We start from the raw sequence: 14,361 nt of genomic DNA on the forward strand, positions 1-14,361 counted from the left end.
GTCTATCAAGGCAATGAGACTTTTTCTGGACGAATTCAACTTTAAATATTTCTTCTGAAGATTCACATTGGTTTTCGTTTTTTTCCAAAGCATTTTCTTTCTTCCTTTCCCCACCATCCTCCAGGCTCTCCAAAGAATATGGTCTTTTTTTCCCTCCTGCCTGCAAAGCCCTAATAATGTCTGCATTACATGTTATGAATGAGACAGGGCAACACATATTGCCTCCTTTTGCAATTAAGAAAATATTTGCTGGCAGCCTGCAAACTGGCAACCAGGAGTAGATGCTATAAAATCATCACGGTGAAAAGCTGAGGTTTAATTAGCCTATTACCACATATGTTAATCCCTTTATATTTTCATAGTCCTTAGTCACAGCTACTTTTACTTTGATGAGTCTGCTAATTTAATTCTGGTGATCTGATTATTTTTGATCTTAAGCATTTAAATTTTTATATGTCGTGGCAGTCTTCTAGGTTGACATTTCACATAGTGTATTTTGTTATTGTGAAAACCTGAAGCAAGCTGATATTCGACAATATTCAGAAGGCCATGGAAATCAATAGTTATTTGGACAAAAGATTCTTGCACAAGTCAGAAAAAAAACTTCTACCTGGAAATCACACACACATACACACACACACACACACACACACACACACACACACACACACACACACACAATTAATTTAAAGGCTATTTATCAAACCTTTTAAATTTTAATCACAGTTTGGTTTCCCTACACTGGATTTTTTACACATTAGAGCCATTTATTTAAGAATGTGCCACTGCATTGTCTGTATTTCAATAAAAGTGCTCTTTCTAGATAGAATTAGAGCCCTTCACTCCAGACTGAATTTCTTTACATCTATCACTTTTCTCAGGCAATATTCAACTCATTTCTTTGTTGGCTTCTATTTATTACATTAAAATATTCCACAGGTACCAGCTTAATCAAAATGTACTTCCAGCAAAAATCTTTAACATATCTACTACCATAGTCCTTATTTTCATAATAAGGAAAATGAGTCTCTCAAAAGATTAAGTGATATAAAATAATAAAAAGTATCTGCATCATAAAGTCTTGCGAGGGTTAGAATTAGTGAATGTATAGAGACTGGCACATACCAGGTCTTCTCTAAATGATTTCATTTGTTTTTATGAGTTGCAAAGAGAGCTCTCCTAAAAGAGTTTGGATTAATTTAGTGAAATTTTTCACTTTAACATTTTTAGATACTTGCTCACAATTTTACTGTAATATTTTTCAAGTATTTGATTCTTTGCTTGGACTTAGAAAGGTGACCAGCTCATTACAATTAGGCACAACAGAATGAATTCCAGGCCAACATTCTATCCCTCGTATTTCCAAGGTTTCCAGGTCTTTGTCTAAATGATCGACAAAATTTGTACTGTTTATCACTGATTATTAAATTCTGCACTGTTTTCTAGTATTCTATTTCCAAGGAGCTACTTGAAAATAATCATGGCAGGTCTTACAGAAAACAATCCCAACTTGTCACAAAGTCACTCTTTTCTGCAAATTCCAAATCCTAAGCAAGAAAGAAGAGACAGGCAACAAGCATTCACATGCATACACAAAGTGAAAACGAATCTGAGCCAGCACTGGTGGCTCATCCCTGTAATCCTAACTGTTCAGGAAGCTGAGATCTGAGGATCCTGGTTTGTAGCCAGCCCAGGTAGGAAAGTCTGTGAGACATTTACCTACAATTAAGCACAAAAAAAGTTGGAAGTAGAGCTGTGGCTCAAGTGGCAGAGAGCTAGCCTTGAACACAAAAACTCAGGGACAGTGCCTAGGAAAAAACAAACTACATACACAAACACACACCAATCTGATTCCATGTTCTGGGAATCCTTAAACAATGCCTAGATTCAGATTTTCCAATATCAAGTTGGCTACTTGACATTTCCACATCATTGCTATCTAAAATCAAACTGGTCTTTTCATCCACAATAATGTCAGTGGTACCATTTTCTGCCAAAACATATGAATTATCTTTGATTACCCTGTTTCTTTCTCTTCTAATTCATCATGAAATCCTATAGGTCCTGCCCCCAATTATGTTCTAAATACATGTTTTCTAATCCACACCATCATTATCGCTTACCTTTTTTTTTTGTCAGTCATGGGGCCTGAACTCTGGGCCTGGGCTCTGTCCCTCAGTTCTTCAGGTCAAGGTTCTACCACTTGAGCCACCGCCTCCAGCTTTTTCTGTGTATGTGGTGCTGAGGAATCAAAGCCAAGGACTCACACATGTAAGGCAAGCACTCTACTACTGAGCCACCTTCCCAGCCCCTATCTCTTACTTATATTGTTACCATCACCTTCCATGCTCTCGCTCTTTCTCACATAGCAGCCAAAAAATGAAATAATCCTCCTATATAAACAAGCAAAATGACTTAAGTATGGGGTACACACCTCTAATATCAACACTTGAGAGGCTGAGGCAAGAGGATTCAAGGCCAGTCTGGACTATATATATAGTAAAACCCATTTCACCAGTAACACACACACACACACACACACACACACACACACACACACACACACACACACACATGTGCATCACTTACTTAACTTTTAGAAACTACTGTTTTATCATATTCTCTTCAGATATCTTTCTTCTCTCCTTCCCTGTCTCCCTCCCTTCCTCCCATCCCCTCTCTCCCTCTCCTTTCCTCCTTCCCTCTCTCTTTTTCTCTTTCTCCCTCCCTCTCTCCTTTCCTTCCTACCACCCATCCTCTTTTTTTCTTTTAGGTACAAGAGATCAAACTCAGGGGCCTTGTATAAGCTAAATACACACTCTACCATTGCAATTCTCTTTTTAAAACAAAGCAAAAATCTGGAGCAGTGGTTCAGGTCTGTAATCCCATCCCAGCCACTCAGTAGGCTTAGTTAGGCAGGAGGATGAGAATTTGGGGTTTCCTGGGCCACAAAGTTAGACTAGTCTGAGGGGAAAATAAAAGGAAAATAGATTCACTGAGATCACAGTTTTAAAAGCTAAAATTGCATGATCAGACTGTCACTTCTGTTCAATTTCTGGTGAAGGTCTCCTGGCTATATAACGTTGTGGCTGATGGTATCATAGTGGGCGGTTCAGGAGTCTAGAAGCCAGAGAGCAGAGACGAGTCAGTCTTGCTCTTTCTCTAACAATCATTGTCATGAGCATGAACTCATACCAAGATACTAGGACTACTCATAATAAAAGTCATTTTTCCATAACCTAATTATCTTTCACTAAGCCCCACCCTCTTCAAGACTCCAGCAGAGTGTGTGTGTGTATGTGTGTGTGTGTGTGTGTGTGTGTGTGTGTGTGTGTGTGTGTGTGTGTGTGTGTGTGTGTCCTAGAGCTTGAACTCAGGGTGTGGGTGCTGTCCCTAAGCTTTTTTTTTTTTCTGCTCAAAGCTAGCACTCTCCCACTTGGGCCACAGATCACTTCTGGCTTTGGGTGCTTAATTGGAGATCAGTCTCATAGACTTTTATGCCCAGGCTGGCTTCGGCTGCAATCCTTGGATCTCAGCCTCCTGAGTAGCAAGAATTACACACATGAGCTACTGACCGTTGGTTTCTACTACCATTTAATATGACCACATGGGGTGAAAGAGCTATATATTTGTCTCTTGCTGTATCATCATTACTCTCGCTTCAGAGAGTGAATTTAGTGATTTACTTTTATTGCAGAATCATGCTTATTATTTAGGATTACTTTCAGTCACCTATAACAGAAAATCCAAAGAATAGTGGTTTACAGGGAAATGAGTTTATAATCTTATCTCACCTGGAACCTGGGTATGAACTGTTGAGGCACTGAGGTTGATATGCTGCATCAAAGATTAGGGTGGAATTGTTTGGTATTCTCTTAGTTGTTCCTTAGTGGCTGTAATGCAACTGGGTTGGACTCCATTGCAGTGATCCATTTCCAGGCAAGAGAAAGGAGAGAGAACAAGAGCAAAGGGTGAATGGCAGCTAAGCCTTTCTTCTTCTCCAGGGTCTTTCCCAAGAATGAGGATGTAATTTCCACTAACGTTTTATTTTTCCAGAACATGTCGTAACCTTTATTAGCAAAAGAAACTGAAAAATGTAGTTTTTCACTTGAATGTAGTTCTGCAAAAACAAATGTTGAATTCTTTATTAGCAAAGAATTGACTAAGCAACTCACAGTCTTGTCAATATTAAATAATATAACCCAAATGTTATAAAATACTATATCAATAAAATGAAATTGTATAGTATGTTACTGTTACAATTTGTTATTTTTGTTCAAGATGTACCTATGCTGATAGATATGATTTTAATTCACTGGGAAGGGAATGAAGCTTATGAAAGCTAGATATAATGATATCAAAGTAGGTGCAGAGTGTTAGATACTTTAGCTTCTATCCTTTTTTTGGAGTACTCTCTCAGCTCAGGGTCTTTGAAATTTCATTCTTTCTGTTTGGAATGCCCAGCATGTTCTTCCCTAGGCTCCAATTCATTATTTAGTTTGGCAGAAAAGAGTGTTAGCCTCTAATAACCATTCTCTCCTCCTGCTATACTAATAAAATCTTTAGCTGAGTACATGATTACCCAACTAGCTGTAGCCTTGTCACTATTTTCTGACCAATGAGATGGGAAAGAAATGATATGTTCAGTTTTCTGCTTATTCCTTTGGAGGATTTTGTTTTATAAAGGTATGCCCTTCTTCTCTTACCCTTTCTCATTGCCTGGAGTAGGATATGGTGCTATCTGGCCATCTTAGGCCAGAGAAATGATATTCAAGGCATAGGAGAACAATAAGATAAAAGGAACTTAGATCCCAGACAACTTGGTATAGCAAAACCATCAAAAATTATGGTGAGAAAAAAATAATACAGTGTCAAGACTCTGTTATTTTTTAGTCTCACTCATAGTTAGTTAAATCTACACTCAATATACAGCCTTGGTTCTTTTTTTTTTTTTTGTCAGTCGTGGGGCTTGAACTCTGGGCCTGGGCGCTGTCCCTCAGCTCTTCAGCTCAAGGCTAGCGCTCTACCACTTGAGCTGCAGCGCCACTGCCGGTTTTCTGGTGGTTTGTTGGAGATAGGAGTCTCACGGTCTCTCCTGCCCGGGCTGGCTTTGAACCTCGATCCTCAGATCTCAGCTTCCTGAGTAGCTAGGATTACAGGCGTGAGCCACCAGCGCCCAGCACAGCCTTGGTTCTAATATCACTTCCTCACCAAACTCTCCCTGACTATACTACCTAAAGTAACTCTAACTCCATATGTTATAAGTCATTCTCTACCACATTCTATTAATCTATTTCCCCCAACATCTGAAAATACAAAGTTGATTGGTTTGTTTCTTTATTTACTGTCTGTCTCTCCCACTGAAATAGTAAACTTGTAGGTATGGATGTGGTCTATTATAAAGTCAGTGACTAGAAAAGTGTCTGGTGTGTAATACCATAACATTATTATTTATTGGATAAATAAAAGAAAGAATCAAGCAAGAAGCTCTCCTACTAACTAGTTTCTAGTAGACTATAAACTATAGAAAGGCAGGGACAGAATCTTGTATGTTTGTCACATACCAGGAACTAGCAAACTGCCTAGTACACTTTTGGAAAATGAAGTGAGACATGAATAAGAATGAATACATTCCCAAAGCTCTTCTGAACTACAAGTCAATAATCAAAACCCAGTCATAAGTATAATTTCATTCTTTAAAAGATTTCAAAGTTTAACTTCCTGGGGAAATCATTTTTCTTATTCTTAGATAATAAGAATAAAAGCAGTGCTCCTATGGATTCTACATATGAGATGCTGAAAGAAGAAACACTCAACTTTTAATCAAAACCTGATGTGATTAATATGCAAGTGCCAGTAACATTAGCTAGCATTTATGAAGGCTTTTCTTATGTCGGGAATTGTGCTGACAGGTTCTCCTCTAGTATCTCATTTAATTGCAACAACTGTACGGTGAGCAGCCAATAGAGGTTCATGACATTTCATCTGAGCCATGTAGGAGTGCAGGTTTGTTCTGGGTGTTAATTCAGTTGTACTGTATTAATTTTCTGAAAAGTTCTGGGGTCACATCCCATAGTCAAGCACTTTCATATTTCTGCAGAGAAATATATGAATATCCATTAACTAGTGAGTACTTAATGACTATAAATAACCATGTGACCATTTAAGTTAGATCAGAACAAGTTTTCATGGGGAAAAGGGCTACAAAAATATTTATATTTTAAAACTATGAATAAAAATTTGTGACTTTCTATAATCATTCCAGCAAATCTATGGCCCAAGTGGCAGAGCACTAGCTTTGAACACAACTCCAGGAACTGTGCCCAGGCCCTGAGTCTAAGCCTTAGTATCAGCATGCACCTGCATGTGCGCGCGCGCGTGCGCGCACACACACACACACACACACACAGAAAATCAAACTGGCAGACTGGATCAGTTATAACACCTAAGTAAGAAAAAGCAAAAGGCAATGGGGCAGGCAATGAATGCTCCCAGGGATCCGCCAAAGAGAAATCACTCCTGGCTAATGGAATCAGGGAAGTCTTCATGCAGAAGAAGCTGGCCATAGTCAGAAAGACTTCTTATATGGATGCAGAAAAGGGTGATGGCATTTCAGCTACAGGCAATTACTCACAATTGTATATCACAGTATATTCAGTTAGCATATGTAAATGGTGTGAGTTACCACCATCTTAAATGGATACACATGTAAAGACTGGGCACTATGTCTTTTGGACACATTTATTATAAAGGACCCTGACATAAGCAGTTTTATACCCTGAGAAAAGTTGCTTTCACCATGTTCAACTAGGTAGTATTCTAAATGAAAGGACCAGCTCTAAAATCAATCAGGTACCTAAGAAACATAAGCTGCCTCTAGGATAGATTTTTCCCAGTGAACTCTCTAGAAGAGACTACCTCCTCCAGTATTCTGCAACATGTCTTGAAGCCCTAGACTGATTTACGCTTCCACTATCCTGTAAGATTCTAGAACTTTAGGGCATCTACATAAATATGTCTTGTGACAAATACATATTACTGCATAGGTATAATATAACCAGTAACATCATATGCATTTGTAAATATGCTGATAAAGCTAATATTTATGTATGAAGAGAAGTCATATAGAAATTTACCCTCAACCTAAAAGTGAATTGTCACTTTGCAGTCCATTTTCTAAAACAAGCTCCCAAACCTCTCATATTATTCCTTTTTAACAGAATATTGCTAAATTGAATTTTTGCCCAGGAGTTATTTCTTCTTGCCTGCAAAAAGAATTGTATAAATAGGATGGCACATATTTTGAAATTAATACGATGTGGAATCACACCACTTGGGAACATATTGAAAAGATCAGCAGAACCAAATGGCCATGACCATTTCTGATATTCTTTGGGAATATCAGAAAGGTGACATGACACTGTCTTTTCTGCTTTAGAGCATCAAAATAGGATGTGGTTTTGAAGAAGCCTGGTCCATTTCTTGATGAGTTTATATGCTGTTTAAAATAATTTCCTTCATATTTGTCTCCTATGGACCAGGAGTAATTGACAAAGACAAAGCGATTCTTCCTTACGTTTCACTCTGCATCCTTTTTTGGAGCCTTGTCTCATTCTCTGAGATACTCTAAAATATTGACTATGGTCTTTCAAAAAGTAGATATTTGAGGCGAGTAGTTGGTAGTTCATGTCTGTAATCCTGGACACTCAGGAGGCTGAGATCTGAGGATCACAGTTCAAAGCCAGCCTCGCAGGAAAGTCAATGAGACTCTTATCTCCAATTAACCATCAATAAGCCAGAAATGGCACTGTGGCTCCAGTGTTAGAACACTAGCCTTGAACACAAAAGCTCAGGGACAGTGCCCAGGCCCTGAGTTCAAGCCCCAGGAATGTCATACATACACACAAAAAGTCGATATATTTGAAGCCAGGTTCACACCTGTAACCCTAGCTGCTCAGGAGGCTGAGATCTGAGAATCATGGTTCAAAGCCAATCTAGGCAGACAAATTTGAGCCTCTTATTTTCAATTAACCAAAAAAAGCTGTAAGTAGAGCTTTGGCTCAAGTCGTAGAGAGCCAGTTAGAAGCAAAGTGAGAACTCAAGAACCAGCACAGGGGCTGGGAAGGTAGCTCAGCGGTAGAGTGCTTGCCTTGCAAGCATGAGGGCCTGGGTTCGATTCCTCAGCACCACATAAACAGAAAAAGCTGGAAGTGGAGCTGTGGCTCCAGTGGTAGAGCACAGTGGTAGAGCTCTAGCCTTGAGCTGAAGAGCTGAGGGACAGCGCCCAGACCCAGAGTTCAGGCCCCATGACCGGCAAAAAAAAAAAAAAGAACCAGCACACACACATGCATGCAGGCATGCATGCACAGGCGTGCGTGCACACACACACACACAGGGGTATCAGGTATCTACGTTTTTTGATACTAGAACAAAGGGGGAAAAGTAGATTCTTGCCAGGCGCTGGTGGCTCATGCCTGTAATCCTGTCTACTCAGGAGGCTGAGATATGAGGATTGCAGTTCAAAGCCAGCTTGGGCAGGAAAAGTCTGTGAGACTCTTATCTCCAATAAACCACCAGAAAAATGGAAGTGGCATTGTGGTTCAAGTGGTAGAGTGCTAGCCCTGAGCTGAAGAGATGAGGGACAGGCCCAGGCCCAAAGTTCAAGCCCCATGACCGATAAAAAAGAAAAAAAAAGTAGATACTTGATATTCTGATTAATGCACCAACAGCAGAGAATAATTATGGGAAAAAAGTATTTTAATAATTCATGTGCAGAAGAATAACATTTTAAATACTATTCAATAATTTTTGGTCTTGAGAATTCTTTATTCTTCTCATTAAAATGAATTTCTTTATTCTTCTTTTGAGTACAAATGCTTTCTACTCAAGGAAAGGAAAAACCCAGAAACAAAATAGAATTAAATTATCTTTATTTGGAGGAACAAATCTCTTAAATTCCTGGTAGAAATAATAATACTAAAAGCCTCCAAAGTTTGGCTTTGTTGATATATTTATTTTGTATTTTAATAAAATAAATGATTTTCCTTTAAAGGATGGAGTTCTGGGGCACAAAGTCTATATCTGAGCACAAGAATGGGCAAGAAGGCATGGTGACAGAAGACTCAAGTAAATGTTAGGCTGAAGAAAGACTTGAGGATGGAAAGGAAGGCAGTGAAGTTAGTCACTGGTATGAATTTCTAAGCAGGGAGTCTGTGCTCTAGATTCTAAGCTCAGCTCTGTTTCCTCAGGCTGACTTAGGGCAAACAACAATGAAATCTCTGACATGTTTAGAAGATTCCAAGGAGAGCTCTAGTGCAGGTACCATTAGAAGAAAAAGGGGCAGGAGGAGCCAGAAGAGAAAAAAGTAGGAGGTAGAGGAGATTTGTGCCCTGCTGACTGGGGAAAGTCCAGAAAGAAAATTTTTGTATCAGAAATATGTGGCAACAATTCAGCGGAAGACATTAGCCCTGAGAATAAGAAGGCACCTGAGTATAAGGAAAAGACTTTTTAAAGATGGAAGTCAAGGTAGGACCACAGACACTGAAGGACATGAAGTGACTGATGATTAGCAGAGGCATACATGCATACATACACACATACATAATACATGCGTACATCAAATATAAACTAGATTGTTCTGTCTCCTTAGACCATGGCAAATTTAATTGCCAAAGGACTCAGATGACACTATAGGGAGGAGAAGAAAAGCAGGGTCCTCAATTTGGTTGAGTTATCTTTTAAAATCACCACTAATGATGCTAGAAAATAGAAACAACTAGAAAAGAATTTCCCAAAGTCCATATCATCAGGTACAACATCCTACCTGCATCCATATCCAGGTACTTGGCTTTTATCCAATTGCTATAGAGAACGCCTGTGCTTCTAAAGTCTAGTTCCCCAGTTAAACATTGGATCCTGTCTGCGATTACCTACTCAAGAGCAAGGCTGCAATAATTGTTCCTTCTTCCCTTTATCAACCATCTTTTCCTTCTGTTTCCAGCAACACAACTATAATGTTTCCAAAATGTTTTAATGACAAAGCAGTTAACTCTAATTAGGTATTTGAAGAATCTCTTAAAAGAAGCATGTACACATAAGTATATTTATATGTAATATATAAATATATAAGTATATATAATATAATAATCTATACACACACACACACACACATATATATATATATATATATATATATATATATAACTGGTAAAGGATTGAAACCCTTTTGTAGAACTAGTTTAAATAATTTTTTAACTGGTAAAATAAAATGATTTTGTATTATATTTAGATTTACCTATGTTCTAACTATCAAATGATTGAAAATATGTTGAAGAAATTCTGAGGCTTGATTGGAGAGGGGGGTAGAAGAAAAAAATCATATAAGGGTGAATAAAAACCAAGTACATTATATGCATGGATAGAAATATCACAGTGCAAGTCATTTATACAATTAGTTTATGCCAACTTAAAAGAAAAGAAAGAAATTCTGCAAATCATCTAGTAAGAACAGCCAGAAAGAGACGCAGTTCACTCATCCTTGAGACCAAAGGATGTATTCTCATTTTGATGTTCAGTGATTTATACACGCAACTTCCATTAATGCTAATGGGAATTGTGCACATAAATTCTCACAAACTCAGATGAGAATGTATCCCTAAATGTGTGAACCAGGAATACATGCAGATTCTATGATTCCAAAGCTTAAGAGTTAGCTTATGACTAAAGTGTGTGGTTCTCTGTGTAGGAGCTCGGTGTGGTAGATTGAGTTGCTAACAGACTTGCAGACCTAATTTATCAATATATCTACAGCTTTCCAACCTCTTCCAAGAAGATGGCAGGTGCTGGGGAGCAGCAGAATGCCTTGGGGTGCGAGGGAGGGAAGGTCAGCCTGCCACCGAAACCTTGGGAGGAGAGAGGAGAAGGCAATGGGGTAGAAAAGTGGATCCTTGGCTGGGGAAGTAGAAAAGTTGCCAAAGGTCCTTTGTTCCCTGTGCCTCCGCTTTGCTGCATTCACTTGATGGTTACATCTGCCTGGAAGAGGATTTCCAAATCTAAAGGCTTTGAATGAAAGCCAGATCATCTGCTCGACAAGAGGCAACTTGGAAAGCTGATGTACTCAAACCGACCACACAACATATTGCACGAACCGCTTACCATTTCTGGAAATCCAAATCGTCTCCAAAGGTGTGCCCATAATCATAGTCTTTACAAGTTCATCCCAATGTCAACAGTTATTCTTAATTTTCCTGTGACAAATTCACCTCCAAGTTTAAGTACCAGCCAAAGCAGGAAAATGTTAGACTGAATGCGGCCTCATGACAAGTCCATCCAATTTGGATATGGGTTCAAGTTTCATAGGACATGGTATCTTTCTGAGACACAATTTCCTCTACTAGAAAATGAAGGGCAATAATCCTCTCCTTAGGGATTGCTTTCCTTTTGCTTCTTGACCTAATAAAGTTCTTCCTATTCATCTTAGCTCAAATACCATTTCTGAACAAAAGCCTCACTGTCCTACCTCTATTGGTCAAATTCCCTGCCAAAGGTCTGATTGTTCTTGTTATTGTTTCATTGTCTCTCTCCTCCATGAACCCTTCCTCCACCAGGACAAGGTTTGCACATATTTTTATTTGTCATTATTTATTCTGAGCATCTATGCACATAGTAGCGGCTCAATTAATATTTGTTATCTAAGTTGCTTATTCACCAACACATTGTAGTGATGAATAAAGCACATCACTGGGCAAATTTATCTCAGGAAACAATAGTAAATATTCTAAGGGGGCATGAATTGTTGTAATATATATATATTTTTTTATATATAGACACAAATATATATATATATATATATTTGTGTCTAGAACAGTGCTTGGCACATAATAATCACCAATAAATACTTGTTGAGTAAATGTGAGAAAAGAATTTTTTCTATCAAAATAGTTCCCTTCCTTTCTGTTAATACTGGGAGAATTGTTTTTCCAAAAAGTTCTTGCTTTGACCAAGTGGCTTGGCCTTGTTAATTACATTTTAATTACAATTTAATTATATGCATCCTTTTCCTGAGCACTTTAATTAAGACATCCTGTTAGAAGCTCCTTGAATTTTAGTAACTATCCACCCTTCTTCCTTCTACTCATCATTATATTCCTTACTGGAGTCTAAATTTTTTTTTTGTCAGTTGTGGGGTGTGAACTCTAAAATTTTTTTTCTGGCTGGTTTGCTGATAGCCAATGTTTTTCATGTACAAGTAATCTGTTGCAGATATACCTTTTCTTTTTTTTTGCCAGTTGTGGGACTTAAATTCTGGGCCTGGGCGCTGTTCCTCAGTTCTTCAGCTCAAGACTAGTGCTTTACCATTTAAGCCACTTCCATGTTTGCAGATATACTTACATGATAGAGCATGTCAAGCTCCAAGGACAAGGCATGATGAAAGATGGTAGCATTTTCATATTTTTATTATAATTTTAATCTGACTTGAAGTACACACATTTAGTTATATATTCATATTGACAGGTTCTCACTCACTGATGTTTGTTTGACTTTTTAAGGAAAAAGCATGAAAGAAATTTTCCCCTTTAAATATTGTATGTGGTAGGTTTCCTTAACTTTAAGAAAAAGAATTCAAGCTAGGACTTCCTCCCCTCCAAAAAAATTAAAACTGGAATAAGTTGGGGTTTTTTGTTTTGTTGTTTTTGTTTTTGTTTTTTTGCCAAAATTCTGAATCAAGTGATTTTCAGAAAGATTTCTGGAAAGAACCTGCCTGGTGCTCAGAAGCAACAAGACCATTCTTCTCCATTGGACATTCTCCTGAACTACAGCTGCTCTGTAATATGCAATACTCACACTCCTGTGGAAGCAGATTGAAACAGTGTGGACACAGTGTTAAAACTATAATGCAGCCAGGTGCCAGTGGCTCACGCCTGTAATGCTGACTACTCAGCAGGCTGAGATCTGAAGATTGTGATTCAAAGCCAGCTCAGGCAGGAAAGTCTGTGAGACTCCTATCTCCAATTAACCACTCAGAAAACCGGAAGTGGTGCCGTGGCTCAAGTGGTAGAGCATTCGCCTTGAGCTGAAGAGCATAACCCAGAGTTCAAGCCCCACAACTGACAGGGAAAAAAAAAAAGCCCACAAAACTATTGACCAATGGAAAATAAAAAATATTAGATGCTACAGTGTCAGGTTCCTAGCAGTAAGAGAAAATAGGAGATTTATATTGTGGAAGTATGTTTTCACTTTGAAAGTTAAGAACACACTAGCTGCAATAGTTGCTAAACTCATCATTATGCAAACCTGAAGACTAGATCACAATAAAGGATGTTTTAGATCCATATTTATCAAGTGAGAAATAAAACAGAAAGTAATAAGTTAGTGTTTTTAAAAGCACAGAATCAAAATAATCAGCTCAGTTCATAATTTTGAAAATGAAAGAAAAGAAGTTTGCCAAATGAACAGTTAACCACTTGAAATAAACATGCACCTGTTCCTAATACTGCATGGGCATCAATCTTCCTCTGGTAACTAATGCATGGACAGCAATGGCATGTAATACATATAGTGTCTTCAAATGACCCAATCTTCATATACTTTTTATTCTATGAAAATTCTTACCATAAAAGAAATGCCTATTCATTACACTCACAATACAGAATTCAACTTCCAAACTCCATTATATCAAAACTGTAATATTATTGTGTTCTAGGGCTCATACCTGTAATCCTACCTACTCAAGAGGCTGAGATCTGAGGGTCTGGGCAGGTGAGTCCATAAGACTCTTATCTGTAATTAATCACCAAAAAGCTGGAAGTAGAGCTGTGGCTAAAGTGGTAGAGCATCAGCCTTTGGTGAAAAGCTCAAGCACAATGCCTGACCCTGAGGTCAAATTCCAGAATCCGCACCAAAGAAAACAAACAAACAACAACAAAAACCATGTAGTATCTATTTGCCCTTCAAAAAATCCTTAAAAATGTGTAGAATAAATAAGAATTCTGGCTCTGTCAGTAGTATACAACTGTGAGAAATTCATTGAAACCATGATTCTTGGTTTCCTCACCTGTTCTGTAGGGTTAGTGGTTCTTCCTTGGGGCAGCTGTAAGAAATGGAGATGCTATTAAGTCTGTACACATAAATGCAAAAATTTCAATAAATGGTAGCTATTAGACAAATTATTTTACACATTAAAAGGTGGGTCATCCAACATAAAAAAGAGAGAACACACACACACACACACATACACACACCTAAAATTAGAAATAAAATGGAGACACGAATCTGACTTTACAGAAATAAGGTAGGTTACCAAAAAAAGACTATAAACAATTACACCAAATGCATTAAAGTACCTAGTAAAATGGACAAATT

Source organism: Dipodomys merriami, unplaced genomic scaffold, assembly GCF_024711535.1.
Source record: "Dipodomys merriami isolate MVZ:Mamm:240054 unplaced genomic scaffold, mDipMer1.0.p SCAF_627, whole genome shotgun sequence".
Lineage (NCBI taxonomy): Eukaryota > Metazoa > Chordata > Mammalia > Rodentia > Heteromyidae > Dipodomys > Dipodomys merriami.